General features: G+C 38.6%; 1 protein-coding gene and 1 pseudogene across 32 annotated transcripts in view; both read left to right on the top strand.

Annotated features, from left to right (window-relative positions):
* Positions 1-25,913, top strand: part of KMT2C (lysine methyltransferase 2C) — a 272,539-nt gene that overhangs the window by 23,976 nt on the left and 222,650 nt on the right. The gene's annotated exons all lie outside the window — the stretch shown is intronic.
* On the top strand, positions 1,565-22,961 carry LOC125281104 (60S ribosomal protein L39-like; annotated as a pseudogene).

Genomic DNA, 25,913 nt, shown 5'->3' with positions numbered 1-25,913 from the left:
CTGTCATAGGTTAAAGTCGGGTATATTTCTCCTAGAATATGGTGTTATTTTACTACATTTTGTCTGCTACCAATCTATTATTCTGTAGTTTTGCACCACATTCTTTGTTTTAATTAAATTGTTTTGAATAGTACTAAATAAATTGTTCCTTTTTGCAGCTTGTGTTATATATACACGTTAAGAAATATCTTTCCCCTTTCAGGTTCTGATAGATTAAAAAATAAATAATGAATAAATTTTATATTACTTAAAAATTTGTAAAAAGCACAAAGGAAAAGATGGTATGACAACTGAAGTAAATTTAGGTTTGTTGAATTCAGAAATGCTGTTGTGTATGCCACTAACAGCAGTAAAATATAAAGTAATCTAGAAAAAAGGTGTTAAAGACACCTTTCCATATTTTTGGTAAAATAAGTACTAAAATTGAGAGACCACGGATATGGATGCTTTTGCTTGGTTTGAAGTGCTGTGAATTAAATTTAAGTTACATTTTATTTAGATATGGAGTGGTGGTCCAATAGTTTTGGTAATGGTAATATATACATTTTGTAATTTGACTAATTTTTCTATTATAAATACCTATAAAGATGATTGTAAAACCTCAGAAATTATTTAACCTGGAACCTAGGATTATTAGGAAAAAGGAAATTTTATCCATTTTATTATGGGGAAAAATTTAGGCAGGATGTAATACACATTGTGTTTTTCATAAGCTCAATATTTCTTGAGGCTTTTTCTTACATCCATTTAAAATTTTTACAAAGTAATATGTGTATAGTTGAATGAAGTCAGATAGACCAGGGGTGCCTGGGTGATGTTGGCGGTTGAGTGTCTGCCTTTGGCTCAGGTCATGATCCCGGAACCCCAGGATTGAGCCCCCCCCCCCCCCCGCTTGTGCTTGCTCTCTCTCACGCACTCTCTCAAATAAATAAATAAATAAATAATCTAAAAAAAAAAAAAAATTAGGTAGACCAGAATGATTATATAAAGGTCAGCAGCCTTTCTCATCCTTACTGCCACTCTCCAAAGGAAATTTTTAAATCGTTTGTGTGGTGGTATTCTATCTACTTAAGCTTATTTTATGATTTATCAACTTCAGATTGATTTTTGCTTTGATAAATGTGGGTTTGGCTCCCTCATATCTATTTCCTCAATAGATACTGTGTTTTCCTTAAAATTTATGTGATATGATAGACTTTTCTTCTTGTTAATAAGGATTATCTATCTTGATTTCCCAAGTAGTGAAACTGAGGATATTAGCACTTATACTTCCCCCCACCCCCCTTTAAGTCCCTGTGTCTGTCATTTCTACTTTGGCACTGTTAAGGCTGAGAACATTTATACTCTGTCCTGTATTCCTTTATACTTTGCCAATGACTTGATTTTAATAGTTGAAAATCAATGAGTAGTGTCTACTTTGTTGCTATGATACAAGTACTGTTCATAGCAGAGGCAAGGAGGATACGATTACATTTCCTGTATTTATTGGTTTTTGAGTTGGTAATTGCCTTTTTTCTTGCCTTAATTTGTCAGTCCCCCCCATCAGCTTTACAAGCCATTTTTTTTTTTTTTTTTTTTTAGCCATTTTGTTTTTAATCACTACTATTTTATGTGTATGAGTACTTTTCCCCCTGAGGAAAGGTTCTCCCAGTCCTGTTTCTTCATTTTGGACTAGATGTTATCTAGACGACTGCATACTGCTACTAGTGTTAGACTTTGCTTCACTGCCTTTGCACTTTGGTGATTCTGTTAACTGGACTTTTATTCTTTCTTGAATTACTTCTTTGTTTTAATGCAGTGCATCCCTCATATAAATTTCTAGGAGAAAATATGTGCGAGGTAAGTTTTTTAATCCTGGCATATCTGAGAAAGTCTTCATTAGCCCTTATAGTTGACTGGGTATTATTTTGTTCAAGCCAAACTCAGTTGAAAATTATTTCCCCTCAGAGGTTTTGAAGACTTTGCTCAAAGCTATTCTAGTATCCATTGTTGTTGCTGAGGAGAAGTCTGATACATTGTGATTCTTGTTCCTTTGTGAATAATGTGTTTTGTCATCCTTTATGGAAGCTCTTGAGAGCCTTATTTTGTCCTCTTTAAATTGAAATTGGTCAGAGATGTCTAGATGTGGTTCTTTCTGTTATTATTAAACTGATGACTGATGTTTTGTAGTTCTTGGAAATTCTCTTATTATTGTTTTAATTATCTCTCCGTTCTCTGTTACTTTATTTTTAACTTGATATTTTTAAATTCAAGTATAATTAACATACAGTGTTATATTAGTTTCAGGTGTAATGATTCAATAATTCTGTGCATTACTCAGTGCTCATGATAAATATACTCTTAATCCCTTTCACCTATTTCACCCATGCCCCCTACCCCCACCTGCCTCCCCACTGGGAGTTTGTTCCCTGTATGTATCCGGTTTTTTTGTTTGTTTAGTTTCTTAAATTCCACATATGAGTGAAATCGTAAGGTATTTGTCTTTCCCTGACTAAAGTTCAGTTACTGTTACACCCTCTAGATCCATCCATGTTGTTGCAAATGGCAAGATTGCATTCTTTTTTTTAATGTATAAGTAATATTCTCTTGTATATATGTGCCACATCTTTTTTATCCATTCATCTATGGATGGATACTTGGGTTGCTTCTGTGTCTTGGCTATCGTAAACAATGCTTAAGTAAACATAGGGGTGCATGTATCTTTTCAAATTAGTGTTTTAGTTTTCTTTGGATAAATATCTAGTAGTGAAATTACAGAATCTTATGGTAATTTTGTTTTTAATTTTTTTGAGGAACCTCCATACTGTTTTCCACAGTGGCTGCACCAGTTTGCATTCCTGCCAGCAGTGCTTAAGGGTTCCTTTTTTTACACATCCTCACCAACACTCGTTGTTTCTTATGTTTTTGATTTTAACCATTCTGAGAGGTGTGCGGTGCTACTTCATTGCGGTTTTGATTTGCATTTCTCTGATGATGATATTTAACATCTTTTCATGTGTCTGTTGGTCTTCTGTATGTCTCCTTTGAAAAAATGTCTACTCATTTATTCTGCCTGTTTTTAAATTGGATGATGATGATGATGATGATTGGTCTTGTATAAGTTCTTTATATATTTTGGATATTAACCCCTATCAGATACATCATTTGCAAGTATCTTCTCCCATTTGATGGGTTGTCTTTTTGTTGTATTGATGGTTTCCTTCACTGTGCAAAAGTGTTATATTTTGGTGTAGTCCCAGTAGTTTATTTTGTTTTGTTTTCCCTTTCTCCAGAAGATGTGTCTAGAAAAATGATTCTACAGCTAGTATCAAAGAGATTACTGCCTATGTTTTCTTCTAGGAATTTCATGGTTTCAGGGCTCACATTTAGGTCTCTATCCACTTTGAGTTTACTTTTGTATATGGTATAAGAAAGTGGTCCAGTTTCATTCTTTTGCATGTCCCGTTTGTTGAAAAGACTGTCTTTTTCCCATTGCATATTCTTGCCTCCTTTGTCATAGATTTATTGACCGTATAATCATGGGTGTATTTCTGGGCTCTATTCTGTTCCATTCTTCTGTGTGTCTGGTTTTGTGCCAGTACCATACTGTTTTGATTACTACAGTTTTGTAGTATATCTTGAAATCTGGCATTGAGAAACCTCCAGTTTTGTTCTTTTTCAGTATCGCTTTGGCTCTTTGGGGTCTTTTGTGGTTCCATACAAATTTTAGGATTGTTTGTTTTAGTTCTGTGAAAACTGCATTTGATGGAGATTGCATTAAATCTATCAATTGTTTTGGGTAGTATGGACATTTTAACAATATTTGTTCTCCCAATCCATTGCGCAGAAGCAATCTTTCCATTTATGTCGTCTTCAGTTTCTTTCATCAGTGTTTTACAGTTTTTGGTGTACAGGTCTTTTACCTCCTTGGTTAAGTTTATTCCTAGGTGTTTTGTTATTTTTGGTGCAATCGTAGATGGGATTCTTTTCTTAATTTCTCTTTCTGCTGCTTCATTACTAGTGTATTGAAGCGCAACAGATTCCTGTATATTGATTTTGTATCCTGTGACTTTACTGAATTCATCAATCAGTTCAAGTAGTTTTTTGGTGGAATCTTCAGGGTTTTCTATATAGTATCATGCTATATGCAAATAGTGGAAGTTCTTCCTTACCAATTTAGATGCCTTTTATTTCTTTCTGTAACTCCTTTTAGTTGGTTGTTGGACTTCCTGAATTAACTCCTGCCCCCTTCCCCCTTCCTTTTGTCTTTTTGTTCTGTTCTTCTGGGTATTTCCTCTGTTCTTAGACTCTAATTTTAATTTGGCAGTCATATTTTAAATTTTCAAGAATTCTCTTTCCCTGTACCCCCACACCAGCAATTCTTTTCTCATTTTATGGGTTCATAATCTTCTTGAATCTCTTTGAAATGTTAATAAGAGTTTTCTTTAAGGTTGTCACCCTCCCCTTATCTGTTTTAGGGTAATTTTTTGTTTATCTTGATCTCATTTATATTGGAGGCTTTTTTTTTTTAAAAGATTATTTATTTATTTATTTATTTGACAGAGAGAGAGCACGAGCCAGCGAGAGAGGGAACACAAGCAGAGGGGGAGTGGGAGAGGAAGAAGCAGGCTCATAGCGGAGGAGCCTGATGTCGGGCTCGATCCCAGAACGCCAGGATCACACCCTGAGCCCAAGGCAGATGCTTAACGACTGTGCCACCCAGGCGCCCCTATATTGGAGGCTTTTTATCAAATAGTTGCTCATTCTTGGTATCACTCAGACTTAAGAGCTAGTGGAAGGGCTTGCTATGAGATTTTGGTGACAGTTAATGATGGGCACACTTTAGGAGGAAGCTGATAACTCTGCTTTTGTATTCTTTTTTTAAAAGATTATTTATTTATTTGTCAGAGAGAGAGAGTGAGTGCGTGCAAGTGTACAAGCAGGGGGAGCAGCAGGGAGAGGGAGAAGCAGGCTCCCCACTGAGCAAGGAGCCAGATATGGGACTCCATCTTAGCATCCTGGGGTCACCACCTGAGCCTAAGGCAGCCACTTAAGCAACTGAGCCACCCAGGCATCCCACTGCTTTTGTATTCTGACAATTAGGAGTCCATTGTTTTACCCCAAAGTGTCGACCCCCACACTAGATCACTAGTTTCCTCTCCCCAGCCCATTGATTTTTTTTCTTTAGAAAAAAACTCTCCGTTTAAAAAAAATTAAGCAATATTATTTCTTAAAGTTATTTATTTATTTATTTATTTAATTAATTTTTAAAAGATTTTATTTATTTATTTGACAGAGAGAGAGACAGCCAGCGAGAGAGGGAACACAAGCAGGGGGAGTGGGAGAGGAAGAAGCAGGCTCCCAGCAGAGGAGCCTGATGCGGGGCTCGATTCCAGAACGCCAGGATCACGCCCTGAGCCAAAGGCAGACACTTAATGACAGCCACCCAGGCGCCCCTATTTCTTAAAGTTTTTAAAGCTACTATTTAAATAATCTTTTATTGAAGAGAGATAAGTGTATATATTTGATCTGTTTGAACAAGAGATTTTTCTTTAGCTCTTAAACTGGACTAGATAAAAAACTAATAATATTCAGATATTTGTTTATACAGTATTTCAGAATGTGCTACATTTTAGAAATGTAGTAGAAACTTTAAGTTGTCTGGCTCTTTAGGGAAGAGAGTATTGACTGTGTGTGTTGGACTTTTTACGACAGTTGGAGGATTAGAAAAGGTGTCCCAAAAAGCTTAAGAATGTGATACACGCTGGTAAAAATATCAGCTCAGGGGATTGTGACTTAAGTGAAAGGCCCCTTTCCCACTTCTTCAGCCCCAGTTTTCAGAAATAATTACTATTAACTTTTCATTATTTTGTGTCCTTGACTTTTGCCATGCATACACGTTTCTTTTTGTACATAATGTGCTCATATTTGTTTTTATACAGATGGATCATTTTGTGTATATTGCTTTGTGCTTTGCTTTTGTCATTTAACAGTGTATCTTGGACATTTTTCTGTTTTAGCATATACTCATCAATCTTTTTTTTTTTTTTTTTCCTGAAAACTGCATTATATTTATCAGCCAATACGAATAAAGTGCTGGCTTATGCTAAGGAGTATTCTAGATTCTGGGGATTCAGGGTTGAACAAGAGAGCTAAGCCCTTGCCTTCATGGACCAATATTTCAATGGTGAGAGGTACAAAATAAATGCATTCCTTGTAATTAATTTCAGACAGTGGTAAATGTTATAAAGAAAATAAATTATAGTAATGGTATAGACAGTATCTGCTGACGGCTCTGGGAGACAATGATGTATGTGGCTGGGGTAGTTAGGACGGTCTCTCGGAAGTGATGACATTGAAGTAGATCTGAATGATGAGGAGGCAGTTAAGAAAATTTAGGAAGAAAACGGTTCATTGTGAAGGCTCTTCAATAGGAGAGTGTGTCATACTCAAGGGACCCTCCTGCCTCCTAACATAAAAGGCTGGTGTTTTTGGACAATAAAGAGAACTTAGAGGAGATCCCTTCTGATAGGTAAGCAGGGGCCTGATCATATGGTGTCCTGCATGCCATGGTGAGGGGCAGTGATTTTGTTCTCAGTGTGGTGGAAGTCACTGGAGGGTTTATACTGACCAAATGCCCTCCAAAAATGGGATATTGACGTACAGTCCCACGGCAGAGCGGGGTCTTTTCCCCAACAGCGTATGCAGGACTGGGCATGGCATTTCTGAATATGGAAGTGGTGGATCTAATAGAAATGTTTCTTTACTAAGTCGCTTAAGCACTCTGTTCCCAGAATGAAAATCAGCACTTGCCCTTTGTCTATGAGTGGTCCCGAAGTCAAAGTCATCTCCAGTCTCTGTCCATAGTTTCCTCCAAGTCACACAGCAGGTGGCCAGTCCTTCCAGCTTCAGGAAGCCCTTCTGCGCCATTATAGTCATAGTGACAGTAAAAGCTATTGATTGTGTGACTTGTTCCAGGCAGTGAGTGTCCTAAGTGCTTCACCTGTGCCGTATTAATTTATTTAATCCTCACAACAATCTAAAAAGTAAATACTGTTATTATCCTCATTTATTTTCAGTTGAGAAAACTGAAACAAAGGGCTTCCACCAATCTTTGATTGTCTTTTCATTTTATCTTTTTCTGTCAAAGGGTTTCTTTCTGGTAAGTTTGGTGCTTTCACTTGAATGTCTTTTGTCAGTTATTACGAGTCAGAACCCGAACATAAAATAAGTGGCAGGGGGAAAAAAGGCACGATGGTGGAGTAAATGTGTTGCTCAGTTTGGGAGAGTGCTCTGCTCATTGGCTGATACTGTTTGTAAAGTGTTGGATGTTGGTAGACAAATCCACGAGAGTTCAAACTCTAGTCTCCTAAGTTAGTAGCTGCTTGAGTTGTGGCTGATCCTTGATCTTTCTGTAGCTGTTTCATCAACTTTAAAATGAGATAACAATGGTGTCTATTTTGTAGGGTTGTTGTGGGCAATAAGTAATGCATGTAAATGTGGATAGCATGAGACCAGGTTTAGAGGAAGTACTGCATCAGTTAACTATTATTTTTACACTATTGGCTAAGAGTGAACTGTCCTGTCTAGCACTCAAAGTATGGGGAAAAATACAGGCAATGGAATCACACTCTTTGGAGTTATATTTGTTCATGTGTAAAATTTTAAAAAGTACTAAATACCATTAGTGTTTTAGTGAGTCATGTTGAATGGGATATATATATGTAGTAAGCTTTTATGTTTTTGCTCCTTGACATTATTTTACGGTTATTTAAATTTGCAGGTCTTATGAATGAATTAAATTGAGTATTTTTGCCATTAGCATTTCTTCTTTGCAACTGTCCACTTGTATTCTGTATCAGTACCTTTTGGCTTCAAATGACAAAAATCTTAATTTAAAATGGCTTAAACAATTAGTAAAATTTAATCTCATATCATCAGAAGTCCAGATGTGATTAAGTAGCTCAGTGAAATTTTCAAGGACCCAGATGCTTTCCCTTCTCCTGTTTTTTAATCTTCAATTTGTTATTGATGGTTGCTAGATTAATTCACTTGAATAATTATTCAGTACCTGCAGGGTATCAGGCAGTAGTCTAAAGTATGGGAAGTATACTATCATGATGAGCACTGAGCAATGTATAGAATTATTGAATCACTATATTGTGTACTTGACATTTATAACACTGTATGTTAACTATACTGGAATTAAAATAAAAACGTAATAAAAAAATAAAGTATGGGAAGTATAGCAGTGAACAAAACAGACCCCTCAGGGAGCTTACGTTTTGATGGGGGCAAAGGAGGGATGCACAAGTAGGTAAAATAAATAGTATGTAAGATGATGTTAAGTGTTAAGGAGAAAAACAAAGTAATAAAATACATAAAGTAATAAAAATAAAGTAAATAAAGTAGTAAGCAGGCTGAATTGGATTATTTTAAGTGGTGTGATCAGGGAGGGCTTCAATGAGGTGACGTGAGTTGAGTCTTTTAGGTAGTCAGAGTGCTAGGGCGGGGATGTGGGGGAAGAGCATGTCGTGCACAGGCCCTGAGGCAGGACTGTGCTGGCATGTTCAAAGAACTGAAAGGAGAGCCAGGGGCAGAGCTGAGCGATGGAGGGAGAGAGAAGCAGTGAGTCAGATCATGCGGGGCCTTGTAGACCATTGTGAGATCTTTTTGGCTTTTATTCTGCCTGAGATAAGATACCTTTGGGGGTTTGGGGCAGAGCACTGACCTTATCTGACTGTGACTCTAGGGGGTTCATGCTGGCTGCTGTGTTGAGAAGAGAATGAAGGGGATAAAGGTTGAAGCAGGCATGACAGTCACGAGAGCATTGCAAGCAGACAGGTGAGAGATGATTTGGAAAGCGATAGGAGACAGAGAAGTAATTCTGCATGTTTTGAAGGTAGGACTGAAAGGATCTGTTGAGGAGTTAGATGTGAGAAGTAGAGAGGAGTCACAGTTCACGTATCCAGTAGTCCCCATGACCACAGCCCCGTGAAAACGAAGTCTGTTTGTTCACACACCGCTCTTTAATTTAGAACAAAAACCTACCTGAAGCCCTCAGTGGATTTTTCCTCAGATCCTGTGGCTGTGATTGGTCATGTACCCATGTCAAAGGTATGGGTGAGTCCAGGAAAGCAAAAACCTTTTCCTTTCAAGGCCTTATAATAGGAAATGGACTCTGACAGCAAGAACAAGTTGCGAAGGGAGTGAGTGAGTGCCTGTTGGTTGTGTAGCTGGTAGTGGCTTCTCTGTGTCATTGCCCATTTTTCTGTTGGGTGTTAAGAAAATAAATGCTTGTTACAATAGATTCTAAGTATTTCTAAGCCATGTATTTTAATGAGTTTTTTACTCTGAGATCAGTTTTCTAATTTTGAAATAAATGAATCCTTTCGAAGTTACAAATAGGGGCAGGTGAATGCAGAGTCTGATGCATAATTTATAGTTTTTCCTACTAAGGGTGTGTCATTTTAATCCAAATGCTGGCTAGTCATTTATAAAGCTGTCTTAGTGGTATTGTTAGGGGACGGGTGTGGTGGGTGGGAAAACCCAAAGTGCCCTGATTCTTCTGTACCCCCAGATCTCTCTGTTGCTGCTGCCTGCTGCAACTGAAGATGTGCAGTTTCGTCCAAGGCAAATTCTTCAGTAGGGTTTGCTTTTTAATTTCTTCTTGCTTGTCTCTTCAGTAGTCATTACCTATTGACTCTCCCCCTGCCCCCATTCTTTCTTCACCAGCAAGGCTGATAACTGGGTTATTTATAACAAGACATTTTTGTTTCATTGTATGATTAATTGTTCATCCTTCAGTTTCAGGGTGGGAGGCAGTATAGCTTTAAACTTGTGAGTGTGTTCTTTCTCCTCAGATCTGGCAGAGTTTTTGAGCTTTAACTCCACTGCTTATTAGCTTGTGACCCAGACCAATTCATTCATTGCACAGCTTCACTCATGTTGTGCTGGGATGCCATTCATATAAAATACAATGCAAATGCTGGTTCTTGGAGTTCCAATTTGGTGCTTCTGATTGACTTTAGGCAAGTTAATTAAACCCTGAGCTTTCAGTGAGATAATGCGTGCTGAATGCTAAGCACAGGGCCTTTAAGACACTTAAGGGGAATGCTCCCTTTTGCCTTTGACTAAGGGTTGATTACCAATAACTACCCAGGTGAGTTACAAGTGGGGAAGTGGGGTCACTGTGAAGTAGCTGTGAGCTATTATAGAAGGTATTTTTAAAACTGTATTTTCCCCCCTCTAACTATATATACATTTCATTGTTCAAAACAAAATTGTGAGTATATGAATTTGAGCCATTTCCACAGTTATGCAGGTGTTCTGAGACCTCCCCAATTTTCCGTCATATTGAAGATAGGGTTGTGGGAGCACAGATGGGTGAGATACAGCTACATCTTCTGCATGTGATAATTTAGGCACAGCCGAGAGAGAATTCAGTGCAGGCCAGTAAAAATATATTTAGTTCTCTGTTTTCAGAGTGTTCACTTTAATATACTTTTGGTAGGATATTAGAATAATTTCTAAATTCCAAGTTCTGTACTTAAAAACAGCAGATTCTCTAAGTAAGTCACCCGGTTTACTTTCTGTACCATCATGCAAATAGTTACCACACTGTTAAAGCAGTCGTTGGGTGTCTCGTGTATTAGCGCTCACAATAAATACACATTCACTTACATCTTTTTCGTGAGGAATATTTTTTACTGGAAGATCTAAGTGTAGATTTATAAGGACAATCAGTTTAGTATGTATTATATACAGCGTATTCTATCTGATCAAGATTTGCCCAGAGGAATGTTTTTCCAGGAGGTGCAGAGGGGAGTGTAATGATAAACAATATCGTTTTCTTTCTAATGAAGTTATATCTTAGAGGAAGAGAAAGGTACCTACATTATTCCTTATATTAGCCCTGTATTATAATTTGACTTACAAACTCATAGCTTTAGATTTATAGGGTGGTTATGAACTCTCACTATGCACAACTGGAAAGACTACATGGTGAGATGAATGGATATTTGCTGAGAAGGGTAGGAATTATGTGTTAGTGGGTGCCCAGACAGAAGGAACAACTTAAGGATAGGTGGCACAGAAGTGGGGAAATTGCTAGGCCTATTTGTAGTGTTTAGTGTTAATAAAAATATAATATATCCATGTCATAGTTCCCACATGGAACTTAACCATAACTAATGATACAGTTGTGGCTCTAAAGCAGTTGTCTCCAAGCTTATATTTGAATGACTCCCCCTATTATTAAGAATTCAAATCCTTAACGCCAGCATTTATATCCCCCCCTTTTTTTGAGTAGGCTCTATACTCAGCATGGGGCTTGAACTCATGATCCTGAGATCAAGAGTTGCATGCTCCACTGACTGAGCCAGCCAGGCACCCCATTTTTCTTTTTGAAATAAGTTGTATACATGTATTATAAACAGTCTGTACATTAAGTAGTAGGAGAGTTAAATTTTATATTCCTTATTATTATCAGTCTTAAGTTCTAGCATTTTCAGGCCTGTGATTAGGACACGTAGTATTTTGTGTGCATTCCACTTTGGAGACCATTACTCTAAAAGACTACGTTATAAAGAAGCTTCAGTGTTAAGTAGTTAAGTAGTTAGAGTGTTAAGTAGTGTGTCCTGTAGAAGAACGGGATAGAGTGATAGGTGAGTGGAATCCTTGAATACTGAAGAGGCCATTGGAGAAATCTCAGCACTGAGAAAATAGAAAGTTTGAGTTCTGGGTCTGCTTGTCTGTGAAGGTTGTAAATGAATATTGTATTTGATGAACATTTATTTAATGTCCATTGTGTGCCAGGCACTCTCCTAAGCATTTTCATGTGTATTACTTGATCCACAACCGTTTACTATGAGGAGTCTAATTTGTTAATTTATATAAGTGAAAAAGCCAGAACTTTTTGCAGGTTTCTAACTCAAAGCTCTCTGTTTTCCCCTTTGTGTTACAGCTCTTTTGAGGAGCTTTAAAACCTAGTTACAGAGGTAGGAAAAGCATATATGAAACAGAATGTTAAGGAGGAGATTCTGAGTCCTTGAGAATAGTGACTATGTTTCTTGAGTCGTGGCTCTGTCTTACACACCTGGCAAAGTGCATATAGCAGGTGTTTAGTAAATATTTGTTAAGCATTCAAGGGCTCTTAGTATCAAGCAGCATGGGATTTTAAGACCTAGAGACTTGGGTTTGAGTCATAGCTCTTCGACTTTCCAACTGTATGACCCTGGCCAGTGACTTAATCTCTCTATGCCCGAGTTTCCTTATCTAAAAAATGGGGGAATTTTCATCTCTGCTGTTCTGGGTCGTTATGAGAGGGACAATGTATGTAAGATGCCTAACTCACAGGATCTGCTGTATGGTGCCTAGTTGCTACAGTAACTTTTTACCCCAGTACAAGAAGGCGTCACTGGCTCATCGGGCTATTTTGTACTTTATAACTGTGGGTTCTCTCATCTCCAGGATGTTTGTTTGTTTATTAAAGATTTTATTTATTAGAGAGAGAGAGAGTGCGCATGCGCACACACAAGTGGGGGGGGAGGGGCACAGAGAAAGAGGGAGAAACAGACTCCCCACCAAGCAGGGATCCCAACGTGGGGCTGAATCCCAGGACCCCCGAGATCCTGACTTGAGCTGAAGGCAGATCCTTAACAGACTGAGCCACCCAGGTACTTCCAGGGCTGTGTTTAACAACAGTGCTCTTCTCCAGTGTCTGCCTCACCAATTCCTTTGTGGAGCTGGTAAAAATTAGAAAATACCTTATTTTAACAACATTGTATATTATTTTGTTTCAAATGAAAAATAGTAAGATAAAATGTCGCTTTTGTGGTCAGAGTACGGTCAACTCCGATGTCTAAGATATTCAGTTGTGTCATTTAATTTGATAGCATTTTGTTAGGTTTTAATTTTTTAATTATGTTTTAAAGATTTATTTATTTATTTTAGAAAGAAAGCATGTGCCCGCAAGTGGAGGGAGGGGCAGAGGAAGAGGAAGAGTCTCAAGCAGACTCCGCACTGAGCTTGGAGTCTGATGTGGGGCTCCACACCACCACCCGAGATCATGACCTGAGCTAAAACCAAGAGTCAGATGCTTAACCAACTGCACCACCCAGGTGCCCTTTCTAAGGTCTTTAAATACAAACCAACATGAAGAAGATGAAAATGTCCATAATCCCACTGTTCACATAATTCTTACTGGCTCAAAAAAATTCCATGTACTTGATTAGGAAATTAATAAGTTAACTAATTTAAAAACTTTTTAAAGGAAATTTAAGTATTATAAACTAGAAGCCCCCTATGTTATTCAGCTTGGGCTGTCATAACAAAATATCATAGACTGGGTGGCCTCACCAGCAGAACCTTACTTTCTCTTGGTTCTGGAGGCTGGAAGTCCAAGATGAAGGTCCCAGCAGGTTTTGTTTCTCCCAAGACCTCTCTCCTTAGCTTACCGATGGCTGCCTTCTCTCTGTGTCCTCCCGTGGCCCTCCCTCTGTGTGTGCCTGTGTCCTAGCCTTCTAAGGATACCAGTCGTTTGGGGTTATGGCCCAACCTAACAACCCCATTTTAAATTAATTACCTCTTTAAAGGCCCTATCTCCAAATGCAGTCACATTCTGGGGTATTAGGGGTTAAGACTTAAAAATAAGAATTTGGAGGAGGGGGGCAATTCAGCCTATAACACTGTCCTGCCCCCAAACCACTAATAACTTATATATATATATTTCCAGAAAAATCTCCTATCCTTGTATCTTTGGGCATATGAATTCATATGATTATGGGTAATTACATTAGTTTCTTTGAACTCATTGTGAGCAGTACACATAGCAGCAAAGAATTACTGTAGGGTTGTATTAGGTTGGGGAAATGAACTTGTTATATGGAACCAGACATGATGATCTATTTATGGGGGTGTGTGTTTGTGAAGCGTATGTGTGTTTGTATATATCTGTGTACATGCCAATATATTAAAGCCTCTTCAGTATAAATTGATTAATTTTGTATTTGTCTTAAGTGCTTGATGCACTAAAACTTTTTATGTGTGTATGTCAGTCTATGAATTTATGTGGTACTTCCTGAGTACTGACTGCTTTGTGAGATACTATGTATGCTAGGCATTGGAAGCACAGATGGTCCCTGGCTTTCATGGTTTGACTTAGGACGGTCCATTTACAATGGTTCCACTTGGGAGTTTTTGACTTTATGGTGGTGCAAAAGCAGTATGCATTCAATAGAAACCATACTTTGAATTTTGAATTTGGATCTTTTCCCAGGCTGGTGCTATGTGGTATGAAGCTCGCTGGTGATGCTGGGCAGCAGTAGCAGGCTGCAGCACCCCGGTCAGCCTCGTGAACAGGAGGGTGAATGAACGACACACTGACGTCCGTTCTGTACCCATACCACCATTCTGGTTTTCACTTTCTGTGCAGTATTTAATAAATTACATGAGATAATACAACGCTTTATTGTAAAATAGTCTTTGTATTAGGTGATTTTGCCCAACTGTAAGCTAATTTAAGTGTTTTGATTATGTTTAAGATAGGTCAGGCTAAACTATGATGTTTGGTAGATTAGTGATATTAAATGCATTTTTGACTTAAAATACGTTCCAACTCATGGTGCGTTTATTGGGCTGTAACCTGTAGGTTAAAGAATATTTGTATGCAGAATAAGATGAGTCCCCTGCCCATATATTCAAAGTTAAGTGAAGGGGCAGGAGTAGAGATACATTTGGAGAGGTGTGTGAGTACTGAACTGCAACATGAGCTCATTGCGCCTGAGGCTTACATGAAGCTTTCTGAACTGAAGCTTGTGACGACTGCCCAAAATGTATTTTAGGCAGAGGGAATAATAGCACATGTAAAGGCACAGAGTTTTGAGGGGGACGATAATAGGTGAAGTATGATGAAAGTATAACATATAGAGGAGTAAGCGACTGAGGCTGAGTGGGTTGGCATAAATTGCATCAGGAAGGGTTTTTTTTATGCTGTTGTAAGAGGTTTGTATTTCTGTCTCTAAGGCGCAGAGTATGTGACCATTGAAAGATCGAAAAAAGGAGAGTACCAGCATATTTGCATTTTCAAAATATTTGTCTAGCATTAGTATGGGGATAAACGGAGGGAGCATGGAAGTAGTTGATGTTGGCAAGTGTGAGAGGAATGAGTACCTGAAGTAGTTTTGTGGATGAGGGAGAGGGGAACAGATTGAAAAGAGATTTTAGAGGTAGGATTAATAGGAGGTATTTTTTTTCCCAAGATTTTACTTATTTATTTGAGAGAGCGTGAAAGTAATCACAGAGGGAGAGGGAGAAGCAGACTCACCGCTGAGCGGAGAGTCTGATGCGCGGGGCTCGATCCCTGGACCATGAGATCATGACCTGAGCCAAAGTTAAACCCCCAACCGACTGAGCCACCCAGGCACCCCTAATAGGAGGTATTTAGGAAGAGGAGGACACCAAAATGATTTAAGTTTCTAGGTGGACAGAGCAAACTGGGTAGACACTAGATGATGACAGATTCAGTTTGGGATTTGCTGAATTTAGGGTGTATTATATTCAGGTGAAGACGGTCACTGGGTGTTTGGATATGTGGATGGTGGGTGTGGACTGGAGAGCCGGGAGTCCATGTAAAGGTGGGTGTTGAGAGAGGAGAGACATTTGGAACTGTATTCCAGGGAGCATTAGTATTTTCACAGGTGGTCAGAAGGAAACATTGTAGAGGCTGTGAGAGAACAGCCAGAGAAGCCAAGATATCGTGTGTGATGTACTGTGTCAGTTCTAGAGATAAGTGTGGGGGAAGATAGGACAACTTATTGAGGGTCTGATAGATCTGACAGTCTGTCTAATATCCATGAAATAATGGGTTTGTTAACCAGATTGCAGGTTTGGTGGTACATTAAAGAGGAAGTATAGGCATAAGTGACTAATGAGACTTTCTAAAGAACCTCGGCTCTAAATGTAAAGTATATGGTGTCTAGAGAGGAAGGAAGAAGTTCAGGAATTATGGACATTTAGAAGTAGGTAAGGCTGTGGCTTATTTCTAGATTTAGGAGAGGGGCAGTGGTGGGGAGAGGCTAAAGATAGACATACAGAGCTCTCTCCTTTTCTCCGCCATCTTGGTATGCGGTTGACTGTTCCTGGCCATGTCTTCTCACAAGACTTTCAGGATCAAGCAATTCCTGGGCAGAATCATCCCATTAAACAGTGGATTCGGATGAAAACTGATAGTAAAATCAGGTACCACTCCAAGAGGAGGCATTGGAGAAGAACCAGGCTGGGGCTGTAAGGGATGGCACATGCGATGGCACACTGACAACATGCGATGGCTTGTTGTCCTGTCTGTAAACATCACTACCACCTGAACAATACACATGTTTATTGGGGAAATGATTTTTCCCTGTTACTAATCTTCTGCACCGGTAGGTTGGTCCAGTAATAAGTATGTGAGAACTTTTGTTTGGAAGAAGAAGAAGAGACAAACATATAATTTATACTTATTGCAGATTCATCTTTTTTCATAGTGTGGCTTTATTTTTAGACATCCTTTGACTTAGAATTTTCAAACTATCAGAAAGTTTCTCATACTTAAATAAATGGGTTAAAAAGACATTTTAAAGCCAAATATAACTTATTTTGAATGCTTGCTATATTTGGATTATCATTACCATAGTCTTCCCCCACCCCAATTCCATTAACACAGATAATAATAATTTGTTTCCTGTCTCACTGTTATACAGTTGCATAAAATTCTAGATTAAGGAACATTCATCTTAACACATTTTAATAACAATAATAATAACCCCTGGGCTCTTCGCAAATACTGTTTTGATGAATGTGATATAATTTTACATTAATTTATAACGGTGCTTAGGACACAGTGAAGTCCTTGACAAATGAGATTTGATTCTGAATCGCTCTTTTCTCTTTGAAGGGTCTGAAACATTTGAAGAAAGCTTAAAAACTAAAATAGTCTCCAAAAACATTATCAAGTTTGGATCCCAAAAAAGAACTGTTTTAAAAATTCTGATATATTGTTTTTCCTCATATAATCCCAGATACTCTTCAGATTAGAACAAAATTTCATTAAAAGGAATGTGCTTAGTTAACTGTTGTCAAAATCCCCTGATTAGAATATACTGCGTGTGTGTGTGTGTGTGTGTGTGTGTGTGTGTATGTGTACTTAAGTGTTTTAAAATAGATATACTTGCGTCTGGCTTGCTCAGTCTGTCGCACGTGTGACTCCTTTAAAAAAAAATAAAGATTTACTTATAGATGTCTACATATATATGTCCATATAAGTGCAGTTGGTCAAATGATAAATTCATTATGATGGGCTACAGTTCTTTTCTAACTATTAAAATGTTTTAAGATAGATTTACTTATAGATATGTAAACATATATATCCGTATAGATGAATGAAATTGATCAAATGATATATTCATTATAAAGGGCTATAATTTTTTTCTCCCAACCTATGTGTTTTCCTACATATCATGGTAACTTGGGGTTTGGGGAATTTGATAACTTTATATTACTGTAAATCATAGATATGTCTTTCTTTTTTTAAAGTATTCCTTATTCTAAAAGTATATGTGTTCGTCATAAATTCAAACTCTAACTAAAGGTATAAATCACGGACTTAGTTCTACTCCTCAGAGGTTATCACTGGAAACTTTCTTATATTTCTTTCCAGATATTTTTCAATTGTAGGTAAGAGATGTATGTGCATAGGAAAAAAAAAAAAAACAGATGTAGGTGGAATTATGCTGTAAACACTGTTAAATAATTTCTTTTGCCTAATAGTATATCTTGTACATCTTTGTAGGTACATTTTGATTAATGATGTAGATCCAGTTCAGTGATGATTGAAATAAAATGATTATTCCATTTATTAAATATTTAAAAATTACTAATGTTATGAAATCATGTTATATAATTATCAGTAAATCAGGTAAAATCAAGTGGGAAAAGTTGGATTAAATATTAAAACTTGGGGTGTCTGGGTGGCTCAGTTGGTTCGGTGGCTGCCTTCAGCTCAGGTCATGATATCATGGGTCCTGGGATCAAGCCTGCATCAGGCTTCCTACTCAGTGGGGAGTCTGCTTTTCTTTTCTCTCTGCCTTGTCCCTCACCCCACTCATGCTCTCTCTCTCAAATAAGTAAATAAAATACTAGAACTTGTACTGTTATGGGCTACTTGCAAGGGTAAGGAAGTGTGGCCTCTTTAATATACTTTTTTTGTTTTTGTTTTTCTACGTGGTATTTTTAAAATATCTTATTCTGGTGTGTTTCTTGTCTGTTGTAAAAACCACACTTAAACTTTTGGGGGACTATTTATTTGTCTTTCTGCTTTAAAGTAACACTGTTCTGTAGTTATTTTTCTGAGAGATTAAAGTGAATGTTTTAGGAATGTATAACCAAATTATATATTAAACGTATCTATTGTAAATTAGAAATCCTGGTGCCATTTACTGGTCTTAACGATACTTAAGAGCCTGAGCTCTGTATTAAGCCAGTGCTGGTTCACATCCTAGATGCACCACTTAATAATTGTGTGACCATGGCCCTTTCCAAGCTTCAGTTTTCCTGTCTGTAAAATGAGTAATGATTCTTGTGATGGGTCCATAAAAAGTATGTTAATTGAAGTTATGTAAGCTGCTGTAACAGATAAACCCTGAACTCTCAGGGGTTTGAGACAGTAACAGTTTATTCTACTGGGACTCGTATGCTGATCTGTTCTCTGCTGTCTTCAACACTTGACGTCCAGGATTGCCCTGGCCTTTGATACCCACCTGGCAGATGGGGGAGAGATGGGGTGTGGGAGATTTGGGGGCAGGGCCTGGGGTTGGTGAAGAGGTCTCTAGTCACTTTGCCCACATTTCATCGTCTGGAAGTCAGACACACAGAAGGGAAGTTGGGAAATGTAGTCTAGCCACACGTCCTGCAGGAAAGGGAAATGTGTTTGGTGACTAGCCAGCCAGTCTGCAGTGAGTACTCAGTCTGGGAGTTGGTTGCGAGGTTGTTGGTAAGCAGGTCATTTTACCTCTTGGGGGTCTGTGTTTCCATATGAACAGTGGGGAGGGTGGTGATGAGGCAGGGAACAGTTAACAAATATCATGATCATCTGTGAAATACTCTTTAGGACAACTGTATTAATTCATTTAATTCTACAAATGTCCTCAGAAGTAAAAACTATTTTTGTCCTTTTTTTAAAAATCTTTTTTTTTTTTTAAACATCTGAGGAAATGGAGGCATGGAATGAGTTGGGGAGCCAGGATTTGAACTCAGGCACTGTTTGTTGGAGGGTCTGTGCTTTTTTAATGCTCTGCTGAAAGTCCTGTGCACACACGCTTCAGTTAATCTTCTGCACTCTACTGTGTCCCAAGTCTGTCTTCTCTTGGTGTCTTTTCTTTAGCAAAGGTCTTTGTACTAAAATAATTTTTTCTTTCTTTCGTTCGTTCGTTCTTTATTTTATTTATTTGACAGAGAGAGACAGCGAGAGAGGGAACACAAACAAGGGGAGTGGGGGAGAGAGAAACAGGCTTCCCGCCAAGCAGGGAGCCCGATGCGGGGCTCGATCCCAGGACCCTGGGATCATGACCTGAGCCGAAGGCAGACGCTTAACGGCTGAGCCACCCAGGCGCCCCTAAAATAATTTCTTTCAAATTGCTGTCACCTCCATCTGTGATCGTTTTTCCTTCCCTGCACTTGCCCTGGTGTTAAGTAGACTTATGGTCACTTCTTTTTCGTTTCTACCTGTTTGGGTTTTTTTTTTAATTAGAAAATTTGCCCCAATACAAATGTGTAAGAATCGTAACCCTGAGTACCTGACACCTCTTTTAAACAATTACCAATACATGACTAATTGTGTTTCATTTATACTGTTACCTACTTCTCATGTTATTTTGAAACAAACTTCAAGCATAATGTAATTGCATTTATAAATGTTTGACAGTGTATTTCTAAAAAGCAAAGAAATAAAAGCTAATACTCTGTTATTCCTAAAATAATTAACAGTTAAATCCATAATATCATTAAGTATTCAGTGTTCAGCTTAAGCAGGTCTCTCTTTCTCTCTTTTAATGGTTTGTTTGAATCAGGATCTACATAGGCCCACACATTGTGATTCAGTCTCTCTTAATCTATAGGCTACTGCCCTCCTTTTCTTGAAATTTATTTACCCCATAGAGTTTCCTACCATCTGGATTTTGCTGATTGTATTTCCTGAGGTTTAACATGTTTCTCTGTTCTCTGTATTTCCAAATGAGTAGGTGGGACTTGATCAGATTCCGATTCAATTTTTTTCATGATTGCTTCTTAGGTGGTGGTGCATTCTTTCCCAGGAGGCGCATAATGTCTGGTTGTCCCTTTGTGATATCAGCAGCTCTTGATGACCAGTGCCCAGATCTATTGATTTGTCAGGGACTGTAAAATGATGATGTACTCATCCCTCATTTTATTTGCTGGAATACTTTTATAAAGAGAAAAACCCCCCTCATTTATTGTTTGCTTGCCTAGCGCAACAGTTTATATGGGAAAGGCAGGATGAATATTTGATTCTCTTTTTTTACCAATTTACAGTCTAATCAGTTGGTTCATAAACATTTTCCAACTATGATTAATAAGTTTTTCCATCCTTATTTTCTTATGTATTAGTCACTACGCAGGAAAGTATCTAGGAATTAACAGATACAGGAAGGATCCCTCGATGGAGTCCCTGCCTAGTGGTGGACCAGTACCGTGTGACAATGCAATATATTTTTCAGATATATTTGGTCTTCATCCAGAGTTCCTGAAAATACTTCAGAGCCATAAAGGTGAATTGGGTGTCTTGTTATTAATGAAGGTGACTTTTGGACTCCACCCAAGGGTGGGGACTGGTTGCCAGAAGGACCATGTGAGTAGAGGGTTGGAATTTTCAGTAGCTTCCCCCTAGGAGGGAAGCTGGAGGTTGAATCAGCCAATGGCCAGTGACATAGTCAATTATGACTATGTAATGAAGCCTTCATAAAAACCTAAGAGAATAGCTTTTTTTTTAATAAGTTTTTTTTTTTTTAAGATTTTTTAAAATTTATTTATGTGACAGAGAGACAGCCAGCGAGAGGGAACACAGCAGGGGAGTGGGAGAGGAAGAAGCAGGCTCCCAGTGGAGGAGCCCGATGTGGGACTCGATCCCGGAACGCCAGGATCACGCCCTGAGCCGAAGGCAGACGCTTAATGACCACCCAGGCGTCCCCTAAGAGAATAGCTTTAGGCCTTTTTTTTTTCTTTTTCTTTTTTTCCTTTTTTGAGAGCTTCCATGTTTGGGGAACCAGAATGCTTCCACATGCCACTGAACTCGGCCCCAAGCTCTTCAAGGACAGAAGCTCCTTTTTTTGGGACCTTGCCCTATCTATGTCTTCATCTGGCTGTTGATTTGTATTCTTTAATATATATTTTAATAAAGTGGTACATGTAAGTGTTTCCTTGATTTCTGTGAGCTGCTCTAGCAAATTAATCAAACCTACGGAGAAGATCATTGCAACTTCCAGACTGTATGCAGTTGGCCAGAAGGATAGGCAACAGCCTGGGGTTTGTTCCCTGGCATCTGAAGTGGGGGGTAGGGGGGACACCCTGCTGGCATCCGATAATTGCTTGGTCTCCCCCTGCCCCCAATACGCACACATTGGAATTAGGTCAAGGAGCCTTAACAGAGGCAGAAATAGTGCTGTGCACGTAGTGGGGAGCACACAGCAGAGATACTTAGCTTTCGAAGGTCAGGAAATGGCTCTGGAGTTGATCACGAACTGTGTTTTGCAAGTGGAGTAGCAGTTTGCTTCTGTTGGGGAGGTAGAGATTTCTTTCCAGGCAGAGGAGGCAGCACCCGCAAAGGCTGCGAAGTGAGTTTGTAACTGAGGAAATTTAGTATGGCTGGAAGCTGAGTGTGCTTGTGGAAGGGAGTCAGGAGATGAGGATGCAGAGGTGGTGTGGATTTTAAGTCAGTTTAAGGAATAGTTTTAATCAACTCCACAAAGTCAGTGGAGAGACGGTGAAAGATTGTAATCCAGGTGAATGATGTAAGAGACACGTTTTATGAAGATCACTGTGGCAGCACTGTGGGGAGTGACTCATGTGCCCTTTTTCTGAACTGCTTATACAGATTTGGTTTTCTTTATTCCTATTACTCCCTGCTCCTGTCCCCCCACTCCCCCACCCCAAAGCCCCCTACTTCCCCGTCTCAAACCTCCTTCTAGAGTCCTGGTTCATGTTCTTTTCTGAGCATGGGCCACTGGCAAGGAGAGAAAGCAGGCTAAGAAAGTGATTGGTGGTTGAGAAGCGCCGCTGCTGTCCTAGCGAGTAGGATGCACAGTGCTTCCGGTCACCATCGTGGGGGTGATGGTGGTAACAGTAGCTGTAGATGGAGAGGTGCCCTCAGCTGCAGTGGCAGGCACTGCTCTTGGCATGCTGCTGTCCCCATTATATAGGGGAGCAAACACGCAAGGGAACTTAAGTGACTTGCTCAAGGTTACGCTTCTGGTAAGAGGCAGGGGTGACATTGAACCTAAGCATTTGGCCTCTGGAACTCATGCCCACAGCATTCCACTATATTGCCTTTTGGGTCTGATGACACCCTTCTCATCTCCGTTTATTTATGCTTTGTGCCCAACACACAAACCAGTCCACATAGCATGTGTCATTTAATCCCTCCCTCCCAGGCTTTCCAGGCCTCCTCCTCTTCCCCTTGCTCTTACATCACCAGATTCTTTCCTAGGGCTTCTGGCTGATTAGCCCCCTAGCTTATGTCAGAGCGAGAGTGCCTAATGTAGCTGGTGACACTGTGCGATTGTTGAACTGTGGGGATGTGTTTTAGCGTTCTTACTGAAATTGTTTTTCTCACAGATACATTAAGCCAAGGTTTCTTAGGTTTTGTAAGATTATGGTTTAACTATAAATAGGCCTTAGAAATGTTTTATTGTATCCATAAAATTTAATAGTTAAAATATAAATATTCATTAATAAAAAAAAATGAAGATATTTTCTCCTATTTGTATATATACATTTACTAGTATATATTTTTGATACATACAAATTATATATGTATGTATATATATGTAGAAAAAGTTTAGGAAAAATAGGACACATAATATATAAAAATATATAAAATAAGGTATATGGGGTCATATTATTTATATTTTTATAGTAGGATAATCATAAAGATATTCCATGTCAATTCCCGTAGTACTGTAAGCTTTTAGTAGCTTCAGAGTCTTACATTGCTTAAATAAATGATTCATCTGAATAGTCTTTTCTTGTTGGACAAGGAAGTTTTGTTTTGTTTTGCGTTTTCAGTCTCTGAGAGTTAGAAATAACATGCCCATGAATATCCTTATAGCTAACCCTTTGTGCACTTTACTATTTACTGATGATAAATTCTCAAGTGAAATTCCTGGGCCAGAGGGTATACAGATTTTAGACTTTTAGTATTAACAAATAAGAGTATAGCATAATTGTACCAATTTATATTCTTACCACTAGTATGTGAATATACCCTGTTCTCTTGCCAGTCCTGGGAATTTTGATTAAAAAAAAAAAATCTTCTAAAGAACATTGAAGATTGGCTTGGAAATGTGAATACCCCACTTATTTTCCATTTGGCTTATGAATGAATCAATCATAATTTAAGCTGTCTGGCTATAAAGGGAAATAGTAAAAATGAAATGACATTTCATTACCAAATAAATAAAATGACCTAAGAGCCACAGGTATGGGATGTGGTGGGTGGGCGGATGGTGGTGGCAGAGATGACTCTGCTGTGAGAATTGTTTGAAAAGGTGGGAGATTTGAAGAGGAAGATGAGTTCAGAGAGGTGGAAAGGCGAATAAGGGATGTTCTAAGTAAGGACAGTGAGCCAAGGGGGTTAGGGTTATCTTTCATTAAAAAAGAGCTGTGGCTAGATCAGGATTCCCTTTAAGTTGATCCTGAGAGTTAAAAGCCTATCCTTTATCTCAATGAAGCCTGCGTGGCTTTTGATTTCTCTGATCTGGAGAGGTTGTTTGTGTGCCTCAGAATAACTCATTTTTCTGAGAGGATATTCCCGAGGAAAGCACTGGGAAAAAGAACTGGAAAGTTGTGGCCAGTTGGAAAAAGACCTTGAATGCGGAGTATCAGGAATTAGGTTCTTATTTGTTACGTTGTAGGCAATCTTATGGAATTTTGAGCAGGTGAAAAATGTAGAGCTAGTGAGTAGGATAGCTTGGGAGGGAGGGAGGGAGGAAGAAAGAGAGGGAATGAGACACACCAGGAGCTCCAGGGAAAACAGTAAAGTATTTTAGCTGATGGCACTGGGAATAGAAAGTTGAAATATGAGGCATTACATGGAAAGAAGTGGCAGAATGCGGTGATTAACTGCTGTAGGACACAAAAGGAAAAGGAATAATCAAACATTACTCAAAGCTTTTAGCTTAAGTTTTTGAGAACGGTAGATGTCAGGAGAGGAAGATAATTTTATTTCTAAAAGTTAATGTAAAATAAATGTAGCTTATAAATTTTTTTAAAGCCAAATCTCAAAATTCTTGGTATGTTTGGTTCCACTTGCCAAATTATTAAAATGGTGTTGTGCGTTTCTTAGGGGATCATAAGACATTGTAGAATAGAAATAGAAGATGGAAGTAACGTGCATTAAACGGTTGCCTAGGAAGAGGGAATGGAAGGTGCTCTGCATCAGGGTTTCCTCTCCTTGGCACTGTTGACATTTGGGGCTGGCTGATTCCTGATTGTGGTGGCTGTGCTGTGCATTGAGGGATGTTTAGCAGCATCCCTGGACCCACTAGATGGCTCTAGACATTGCCAGTTGTCCTGGTGGGGAGCAGAAATTGCTCCTTCCCCCTTGCCAAGTTGAGAACCACTGGTCTAGAATATACAGCCAAGACTACTAGATAGAAGTTATTGGCTTGCCTAAAACAGTGCCTAGCACATAACCAGAACTCAAGTATTTGTTGAATGAATAACCAGATTTTGGCTCTGAATAAAAACAACAAAACTTGGTGAGTGACTGTTCAAGCCACCGAACTGCAGAATGGGCTGTCCATCGAGCAGTTCTTTCAGATCTCATTTTCTCATCTAGATTATTAAACTGATGAGGTCATTTTTTCCACTTTATAATTGGTTCTGATACTTTTTTTTTTTTTTTTTTTGCTGTAAAACTTTCAGAGCCTCTCTGCTGAATTTTATTCAAACTCCTTAGTGGAAATCAAGCCTATCCTGAGTCTGCTTTACTTGTCAACACTTACTTCTTCTCTTCTGAACATGGCTGTTCTAGCCTTGCCTCTGCCTACTCAAGCCATTCTTGCTATCTGAATCACTTTCCTCTCTTCCCCTCCCATTTTCCTTCCTTCCTGTTTTCTGGTCTGAAGTCCTGTGCATTTTTTTTTGAAGCCTTTACTGATCATAGAGTGGTTTCTCTCCTCTCAACTAATCTTTTAGTTTGCTCTCCTTGCACTTGCGACCTTCTGTTGTTTATTACCCATGTGCACATTCCTTACGTTTGATGAATGTCTCTCATTCAGACTTGTATCTCCAGCAGATAAAATTTATTGTTACATGCTGTGTATTGCTAGAAGTAGAGGCTGGATGTCTTGCCTAGGATGCTGTAGTAGTTCATTTGTTCATTGGGTAATAAGTTGAACAAGGTCTGCTAATACAAAAATTTTATGAGATTACCTCAGATACACTTTTAGTCATACAGTTAGGATAAAGTAGTAAATGAGTATTTCTAAAACTTTTTGTTATGAAATTTTAAATGTATATAAGAGTAGAGAGTTTTTATTGAACCTCCCGTGTTCCTATCACCTACTTTTAATGGTTTAATGGTTATCAGCTTCTGGTCAATCTGTCATGTTTCATCTGTTCCCTCCCTGGTTATTTTGAAACAAGTTTGATTTCAAATTATCAAT

The sequence above is a fragment of the Ursus arctos genome, unplaced genomic scaffold (genome assembly GCF_023065955.2).
Source record: "Ursus arctos isolate Adak ecotype North America unplaced genomic scaffold, UrsArc2.0 scaffold_3, whole genome shotgun sequence".
Classification (NCBI taxonomy): Eukaryota; Metazoa; Chordata; class Mammalia; order Carnivora; family Ursidae; genus Ursus; species Ursus arctos.
This window is presented reverse-complemented; position numbering and strand designations above follow the sequence as displayed.